A 10,312-nucleotide genomic window follows, 5' to 3' on the forward strand; every position below is an offset into this window, starting at 1 on the left:
GAATATCCTCATAATGTTTGCCCCATAAAGAAAGTATCATCAAAACATGGGGGTTGAATAGTATATTAAGAGGATGATAGGTACACCAACCTGACTAACATAGAGGGATCAAGATTACTACCATTGACTCTTGAACAACACAAGGCTTAGGGACACCAACACCCCCTATGCAGTCAAAAATCGGCATATAACTTTTGAGTCCTCAAAAACTTAACTACTAATAGCCTACTGTTAGCCAGAAGCCTTACCAATAACATAAACAGTTGATTAACATGTTTTGTATGTTATATGTATTAATATACTGTATTCTTAGAATAGGCTGGGAAAAAAATGCAAAGAAAATCACAAGGAAGAGAAAAATACATTCACAGTGCTGTATTTATTGGGGAAAAAAATCCATGTATAAAGTGACCTGTACAGTTCAAACCTGTGTTCAGGGGTCAACTGTATATGATAAAGGTAACAGCAAATGATGATAGCACAATTAGAAGAGTTAGAGTCAGATCAGAATGTCTTGAGCTCCAGGCTGAGGAATAACCATTAACCATAAAGTCTTGGGTGTTTGGGTATATTTGGCGGTGGTGGGTTTTTTGTTCGTTTGTTTTTAACTGAGGACCACCAGATACAACTGGCTGCTCTCAGAATTGCATAGAATGATCGTACATAAAAAGTAGAGGTGGGGGGAGGCTGGAAGCCACCTAGAAAGCTGTGGCAGTAGTCCAGACAAATTGACAAGCCTTTGGCAATAAAGGTGAAAAAGGAGAGACGAATTGAAAAACTTTCAGTAGGCTTGGTGACAATAGAAAATGAAAGAGAAAAATCAAAGATGACTCCGAAGTTTCCAATTTGGTCAGTTTGAGTCACACTGAGCAATGTCTCAAATGAAGAAGTTCTTGGTCAAGTTCCAAGTTAAGTCTTGATAACAGTACTGATAATGGAGAATGGGATAAAAAGGAGAGAAAGCATGCCCATTCTCAGTAGTCCTCTTTAGATCTTCACACAAGAAGTCAGTGTAACTGCCTCTTCAGTCTCAGAAGGGTCAGTCTGCCTCCAAATCCCAGCCCCTGCACAAAGCCTTTTCAGATGTCCCAGAGTGTGAAAAGCTGATTAGCGGAGTATCCCCCAGCCTCTGACAGGCGGAACTCAGTGTCTCCTTGATAGATACTGGGTGTAGAATGGGAGAGAATTGTCCTAAAGCATTTTGTCACTGTTCTGTCCTGTCTTGGATTTGTGGAGGTAATGTGCAGACGTCACAATGGATTTGGTATTTGTAAATACCACTGAAGATGAAAGAATCTGGTTCTATGACCAAGTGTGGAGATCCTAAGGGCTAAAGAAGCCCAAGAAGTACTTTGTACACATTCTTCCTTTATTCCCCCTTGGAGCTGAGTAAATCTTGTGAAAATCTTTTCTTTTCACTAATGGCATTTATGTCAAGTGCCTTAAAATTTATTAAGGCTGCCTCAACCACATGCAAAGGACAGAACTGCAATGCCCAGTTAGATAAAAGGACATGCGGCCTAGTCACAACTTACCAAGTATTTACTCCTCACATTGTGGGGCAATCTGTTCAGCTAAAGATTCTTTCGTTCAATGAATAAATGAGATGAAAGCTCTAATATTTACCAGGTACTATTCTGGGCTCTGAAAATACAACAATAAATACGATCTTCTCTGCCCTCGAGCTTACATTAAAGGGGGAAACAAAGGAACATGAGCGGTAAGTACTGTGAAGAAAAAACGGGAAGGGGACAAAGATGACAGAATTGGCTTAAGTTTCCATTATTAGATTAAGAAGCCCCTTCTCAAAAATTATGTTTAGGAATCAAGAATTTAAGCATGCTACCAGATAAAGCTGGATTTGATTTGTGAGCTAACTCTCCCTTAATCATGTTTTAGATCTGTTAACTCTTGGTTTCCTTCTGCTCAGAATTGCTTAAATTCACCTTATATTTTGATGTTTTAGAATACCACTTGTAGAGAACTGGACACTTTTTTTTAAAGCAGTTGGCCTGAATAGGACCTCCCTGAGAATTACCGGAGATGGTAAGATGTTAGGGACTTCTGAAGGGCTTAAGTTGAGTTTTTGAAGGGACTTTAATAAAAGTTATCTATCTCACATTTATACCCAAAGAAGGAATCCATTCTACAGTGATACCTACTACTGGTAGGATCCCAAGTGCACCATATGTATTCCTTTTGCCTGGACCACCCTTTTGCTCCTCCTGACCAATTCTTACTCATTTTTCAGACCCATGATACTACTACTGTACCGTGTATATGCCTCTGTTGATGCATGTATCTGTTTGCATGGCAACCTCTTCTACCCCATATCCTTCAGGGACCAGCATTTGTTCATCCTTGACACCTCTCATGGCACTTGGTGCCTGTCATATAGTAGGCAGTTAGTAACAATTGTTGAACTTTGCTAAGTCCCTGGCAAATGGTCATCTCGGCTTCACTTGATTTTCTCTTGGTGTTGGTAAGTTCATGCAACAGTTTGTAGCTTTATTACACACATCTAAGCTGGCATTAGCTTCCCTGTATTTTTTATTCTTTATTCCCATTGTTAACTTCTGAAGCAAAATCCACTTGTTTAGCAAATATCCACACACTACTTGTGCTGTGGAGAAGTCATAGATTTTTTAATATTTAGCGGGGGAGATAGGGTGAAGCATTTATTAAACTCTGTCACCACTGCAGGGAAAATTTATCCTACCAGCCTACCTTACCAATTTGTGGGAGGGATCATTGTAGGCAAAGCACTTTGAAAACGAGGGCACTGTATAATCAGTGACTTACAACACTGAAAGAGCCCTCACCATCCTGCTTTCCCTCGCTTGATGTCCTCCAGTTTGTCAGTGTCTTAAAATTTAAGTCCAGCAATGAGTAGAGGAACTCCAGATGTGATGTTATCAAGAAGAAAGCAGTTAGATCACCACTTACTATGATCTTGTTAAAGGTTTAGCCATTGAATTCTATTACAGATCATATTAGGGCTATAGTTCCTTTCTAGATAGTATTCTCATTGTCATTCTTGGTGTTGAGTGGCATCATGTTAGGACAGCTCAGGGGGGCCCAGGTCCTTCCTGTCCAGCCAGAAGTGAGCCGTTCTTCAAAGCTCAGGTTCTGACCAACAAGTGGTCTCAGCTGCCCCAGAGGGAGAGTTCACACTTACCACAAACTCACCAGGGAAGCCAGGTCGGTTAGAGGCCATGAAGAATGGTGAAAAGAGGCAGACTGGAAACCAGGAGACCTAGGTTCAGGTTTTGCTACTGTTTTTCTGTATGAACCTTGTTTTACAGTTACAAAAGGTGAGGATTTGACTAAAAGTTCTTTGGTCACCCCATGATTTGACATCCTATTTAATATTCTAGCATTTTGACTAGACATCTTTCAATTAGTCAACTGTGAAGGTTCTACTCAGGGTATTTAGAGCTTTATATGAAGTAGACAGGTCGTTTTCCCTATCAAAGGAATGGCCTTGCCAACTCTAGAGAAGATTTATAGAAGGGAGGTCATTATTTGCCACCTATGATTAAAAAAAAAAGCTCTGATATTACTGGTGTCTCTATTAATTCTATCTCAGGACTAATTTTTGGTTTTTTTTGGGGGGGGGTTGTTTTTTTCAGGACTAATTTTTGAACATCAACTTAGAAGTTTGAAATACTCCTGGTATAAAAAAGATTGTGGATAATTTTTGCTTTATTTTTTACAGGACTTTTATAGGTAAAAGGGATCTTATGATTCTCTAGTCCAGTCTCATTTCTAGAAATATGGAAATTGAAACCAAAAAAATATTAAAGACATTTGCTCAAAGCCACACAACTAACTCTTTGAACAAGATACTCTGATTTTTCAGTCTACTTTCTTCACTATTTTGTCTCCCTGATAGCTGCTAACTCATGACCACTTGAGCCCCTGAGGCCCCTAATCTGCCACCAGGATCTAGCTGTATGCCTTTGTTTCTCTACTAGCATGGTCTAATAAGGAATTTCCACCTGGAATTTATTAAGAGGATTAAATAAGATAAGTAAAAACTGCCTTGTGAATTATAACACTAAATAGATGATAATGATCACTATATATAATTGATCCATGCACATGTATATATACTGTACTAGATACTTAAGGTTTTACTTTTGCTTTATGAAAGGCACACAGTGTTTTTAAAATCTCTGTGTAGCATGTGGCATAATATTAGTAAAACAATCCTCCTACCTGTCACTTGGCCAATTCCATCAGAAGTCATTATTTAAACTTATGTTTATGGACGCCTGGGTGGCTCAGTCAGTTAAGCATCTGCCTTCAGCTCAGGACATGATCCCAAGGTCCTGCTCAGCAGGGACCTTGCTTCTCCCTCTCCCTCTGCTCTCCCTTACCCCCCTCAAGCTCGCTTGCTCTCTCATGCATGCTTTCTCTCACTCAAATAAAATCTTTAGGGAAAAAAAAAAAAGCTGTGTTTAAAGTAGATGGAGAAAGTTACGTGAGTTTTTCTCCTATCGACACTGGCATTCACAGTGAGTTCTGACATTTTCAGGAACCCAGCACTACCATCTGCTCAGCCTAGAGGGTGAAAGTGTTCGTTTCTCCATGGGCACTTCAAGAAGACATGTGGAGGTATCACAAACTATCCAGGAGGGAAATCTGTAACAAGAAATGTCTACTGCTCAGTAGGAAGCACACAGCCAAGGTACATATTTTTACCCCACCATCATTTCCAGATTATTCTGCACTTGGCTGTGAGCTCTAGGCCCAGAATGGGATAGGATACCAGAATCAAATATTTTCAAAGTCCGCAGCTCCAAAACAAGCAGAATAGACCCTCTTGGAGGGTAGTAGTTTGTTTGTGGTTTGGCGAGAAGAAAGGAGTAAAGGAAAAATAAGTTTTCAAATCCAGAGCCTCAATGGATGGCGAGAAAATTAATCTTTTTTTTTTTTTTTTTTTTTTAGGTCAATACCATCAGACTTGCTGTCTTAGGATAGGGAGATTGGTAGAAGATGAGACACAAACTAGAGCAAGTCAATAAAGAAATATTTGAATAAGTGGGTCTTCACTATTTAGAGCAGTGACCTATATGTACCCCTCCATCCTCCCCCCATCACAAAGCTAATGATCATTTTTTTCACCAGAGAACTGAGCCCTCTGTCATCACCTCTTCCCTCCCCCATCCCAATTGGATTAAAAATCCATCTGATCAGATTTCTGTAATAATGGATGACTAACACATAAAGCAAATCCTTCAACCCCCAAGTTAGCAAGAAAGAGTATGAGAATTTAAATTGTAGTTTTATATATTTGGCCAAAGTTTGAGAGAAGTCATGATAGATCATTGATGAATATGAGACACTTAGGCAGTGATATTTAAGTCTGTGGATAGGTTTATTTTAATATCAGTGCATTAGAAGAGCAAGAGCTCTGGATCATGAGACAGATGATCAAGTGACTGTCTTCATATTCTATGTGACCTTCATTCATTTATAATTTACCATATCTCTACTCTGTGCTACACACTGAGCATTTAAAGGTAAATAAGACAAAGTGTGCCTCTGAGGGACCTAAGGCCCCAGAAACTGCCAAATGAGGAGATATGATCTCAAATTCTCTCCAGCTCAAAATGCTCTTTTCCAAAGAGAGGGCTTCCAATACCAAAGGAACTAGGCATGTAGCTCATAGACACTCAAACCATGTTGGCGTCATACAGAATGTTAGCTTTGCATTGCTGTTGTTTCTTTCTTCCTTTAATACTCATATCTTAGGTGTCCTCCCTATTTCTTTTTCTCCTGGATGATGTCACTTTCAAAGAGTATCTTTGTGTGGTGCCTTTCCGAGGCCTTGAATATTTTATTTTATTTTTTTATTATTATTATTTTTTAATATTTTATTTATTTATTTGAGACAGAATGAGAGAGACAGAGAGCACATGAGAGGGGGGAGGGTCAGAGGGAGAAGCAGACTCCCTGCCGAGCAGGGAGCCCGATGCGGGACTCGATCCCGGGACTCCAGGATCATGACCTGAGCCGAAGGCAGCCGCCTAACCAACTGAGCCACCCAGGCGCCCAAGGCCTTGAATATTTTAATTTCACCCTTTTAAACAATATTTCACCATTTCAACAATAGTTTCCATTGGATTTCAATGCGAAAATAGTAGTGTAAAGTTGCCCTTTTCCCTTCTTTTGCAGAAATCAAAGTGAACAAGAGGAGTATGAACTCCATTTGTGGGGAAAGTAGGAGGCAGCTCTAAAACAAGCCACAGATTAGAAGGACTGCCCAAAGTGGTAGTGGTCAAGCAGGGTGCAGGTGAGAGGGAATACAGGGTAGATGCTATGACTGCAGATGCAGAAGGAGCTAGCAAAGCACACTTCTCAATGATGAACAGCGCACCCAATGAGAGAAGTTTTAAATCCTTAGTTTATGACATGGGAAGACGATCCATAGGCTTTACATTGGGGGAAAACACACAGATGCCTATTACCATGTGGAGAAGAAACACTAAACAAATCACTGCGCAGAACTCCGAGTACTGAGGACCATTCCAACCCCTCTTACGCACAAGCATTCTGCAAATAGCCAATCCAGGGAAACTTCCTTACGTGCTTCAAAACCTAAGTCATCAAGAAGGACCAGCAGAGGATCTCTACTAAAATATTTTGAGGGGGAAAATAGGAAAAATAGGAAAATGAAACTAAATTAGTTTACTTTAATTAGTAAATTAAAAACACATCAGAAAAATGTTGCCAGAGAGTAAATAAAAGTTGTGACTCAATGAGAGTTTTTTTAAAAGATTTTCTTTGTTTATTTGAGAGAGAAAGAGAGTGAGTGGGAGAGAAAGAGAATGCACACAAGCCAGGGGAGGGGCAGAAAAGCAGACTCCCACCTGAGCAGGAGACCTGATACGGGGCTCGATCACGACCTGAGCCAAAGGCAGACACTTAACTGACTTAAGCCACCCGGGCTCCCTTGGCTGTGAACTTTTAAAACTGAATTATAAACAGCTGTTTACTCAAATCAAGGGCATTGAGCAGAGGGGCGCCTGGGTGGCTCAGATGGTTGAGCGTCTGCCTTCGGCTCAGGTCATGATCCCGGGGTCCTGGGATCGAGTCCCGCGTCGGGCTCCCTGCTCCTTGGGAGCCTGCTTCTCTCTCTCTCTCTCTGTCTCTCATGAATAAATAAATAAAATCTTTAAAAAAAAAAAAAAGAGCATTGAGCAGAGAAGCAAGAGCTCAGGGACAACGTGAGACAACAGGATATGAAGCAGGAGCTAGTAGAGCTTAGGAAAGAAATGAAAGGCAAAAATTAAGCCATCTCAGAAATGAAGGGAAAGGGGTGCCTGGGTAGCTCAGTCATTGAGTGTCAGCCTTCAGCTCGGGTCATGGTCCCAGGGCCCTGGGGGAAAAAAAGAAAGAAATGAAGGGAAAAATCAACAAATTTAAAACATAGTTTTGGTATAAAATCCTAGGTTCAAATTTATTTTCCTTCAGCATGTTGCATATTACACTGCACTGTTGTCTTCTGGCTCCCAGTGTGGCTATCAAGAAGCCTGACATAGAGCAAATCCTAACTGCATTGAAGCTGATAAAATTTTTTCTCTCTGGAGGCCTTTAGAATTTTCTCTGAGTTTCATCTTCAGTTTCACTGTAATGAATATGACAGTGTTGTATTTATGTCTGTATGTTTTTTAATGTCTCCAGTTAGTGCTCTATGTGCTCTTTTTTTTTTTTTTTTTTAAGATTTTATTTATTTATTTGACAGAGAGAGACACAGCAAGAAAGGGAACACAAGTAGGGGGAGTAGGAGAGGGAGAAGCAGGCTTCCCACTGAGCAGGGAGCCCGATGCGGGGCTCGATCCCAGGACCCTGGAATCATGACCTGAGCCGAAGGCAGATGCTTAACGACTGAGCCACCCAGGTGCCCCTCTATGAGCTCTTTAAATCAATAATCTTACACATTTTTTTTAATCCTGGAAAATTCTCAGTTAATATTTCTTCCAGTATTTCCTTGTAATTTGTTTTCCTCTCTCTTTCTGTGATGTCTACTAAGTTTTTACTTCAAACCTTCACATCTCTTAACTTTTCTCTTATTTTTGCTATCTCTTTGTCTATTCTTAACTTTTATGAGCAAAGGTTCCTGATCTGGTCTTTCATCTCGCTAATTTGATTTTCACCTATATCTTTTTTGCTGATAAATTCATTTACTGAATTTCAGTTGTTATATTAGAGGAACAGTTTGTTCTTTATAATTGCTTTGCTCCTGCTTCATATTTCTAATACTCTCCCTTGTCTTGTTCAATATATTATGTATATTTTAAATCTTTGATCTATTGATTCTGTTCCCTTTAGCATGGACCATTAAGTATGTGTACCTTGTTTGTCATTCTTTCCCCCTATAATTTCATATTACCCTGGGAAACCTAGGTACCTAGACCTAGCTACCTAGTAATGCATACCTGGGAGAAGAGACTGAAATCTATACTCTAACCTAAGACCTCTCTTGATGAGTTTATACAACATGTATGATGTCGTGGTGTGGTGGTCATAGGGACAGGAAATATTCCTTAGACCGATGACTTCTGTTATTTCAGTCTAAATTTGATCACTCCCTATTTAGCTACCCACATGAATTAGCTTGTCCTGTATCTCCTCCCTCAGCTCTGCCCTTTTTCACGAGTTTCCTCCCTTAGGATTGGGATAGGAGTAAGAACGGCTCAGGAGTCAAAACATTGACCTGCGCCTGTTGTTAGCCACTCTCCACCAGCCAGGTTCCAGCTCTGCTATAATATTATTCTTATATCCAGTAGCACTTGCTGGCATTACTTCTGCCCAATACAGAGGTGTTGAGGTGAGTAGTGACTCACCCAGAACAGTGTGGAGGATGGAAGAAAATACAATAAAATTGTTCTTCCACAACCTGTCCTCTGCCTGGCCTTCTTTCATTCTAAGCTACCATTTCCCAGATACATACAGGAACAAAACCACTTCCTGTCTTCCTGAATTCTCTTGTTCATTAACCCACCATCACTTCTGTAGCATTTCTAAGGTGAATTCTGGAAGGAGGCCAGCAACCTATGTTTGTTTGCCCTCTTGTCCTTCGCACTGATGTGTAATGTCACCTGTCTCTCACCAAGTTCTGCAATATTTGTGCGTCTTTTGCTATTCTCTCAAGTCTGTTTCACTTATGCATTATCTGCCTCTGTGCAATACGACACTTCTAATTATTGCAGATTTACAACATCTTGATATCTGATAGGGTGATCCTTTCTCCTTTTTCATCTTCTAAATTGTCTTGGCTATTCTGGGCCATTTACTCTTCTGTGTCAATTCAGAGATCAGTTTGTCAAGTTCTGTGAAAAATCCTCTTGAGATTTTATGGGAATTGCTTTGAATTTATAGGTTAATTTGAAGAATTGCCATCTTTATTATATTGAGACCTTCAACCCATTAATATTGTATAATGCTCCATTTACTTGTCCCATAAAGAGCTTGTTAAAATTTTGTGGGATTTATTCGCAGGTATCTTATAGCTTTTGCTACTATGGTAAATCACTTTTTTTTTCAACAGTGAAAATACCTTTATTTTTTCTGATCATACAAAAAATCAAATGAAGGGCGCCTGGATGGCTCAGTCAGTTAAGCAGCTGACTTCAGCTCAGGTCATGATCTCACAGTCCTGGGATTGAGCCCTATGTCAGTGCTCCCCAATCAGCGGGGAGTTGGCTTCTCCCTCTCCCTCTGCCCCTCCCCGCACTCATGCTCTCTCTCTCTCTCAAATAAATAAATAAAATCTTTAAAAAAATGCTTATTGTAAAATTCCAATCTTTATATAAATTTAAAAAGAAAGTAAATCCCATCATCTTGAGACTGACATCTTATCCTTTCAAGCATTCTTTATGCATGCCATATACATACACAAGTAAATTTATATATATAGGATCATATCATGCTTGCTATTTTTTTTCATCAACATTCTCCCTCTCCACCTCCTCTTCCCGTATCAATGACTTTCCTATTCCCTAACTATACACCTGTAACTTTAATTTTATTAAAATCCTGTTTTGTGTGTTTTAATAGTTCCCCCCCACACACACTTTTCTTCATTATAGATCCTGAGTCTATCTTGTTAAATCTTTTAAGTATTTAAAATTGTTGTCACTGTCAAAATTTGAGTGGATTTTATTAGCAGCATTAATGATTACAGAGACGTAATAAAATACTTCCTGGGCTCCTGGGTGGCTCAGTCATTAAGCGTCTGCCTTCGGCTCAGATTATGATCCCAGAGTCATGGGATCGGGGCCCTCATCGGGCTCCCTCCTCA

The sequence above is a fragment of the Mirounga leonina genome, unplaced genomic scaffold (genome assembly GCF_011800145.1).
Source record: "Mirounga leonina isolate KUSES-001 unplaced genomic scaffold, KU_Mleo_1.0 Mir_115, whole genome shotgun sequence".
Taxonomy (NCBI): Eukaryota; Metazoa; Chordata; class Mammalia; order Carnivora; family Phocidae; genus Mirounga; species Mirounga leonina.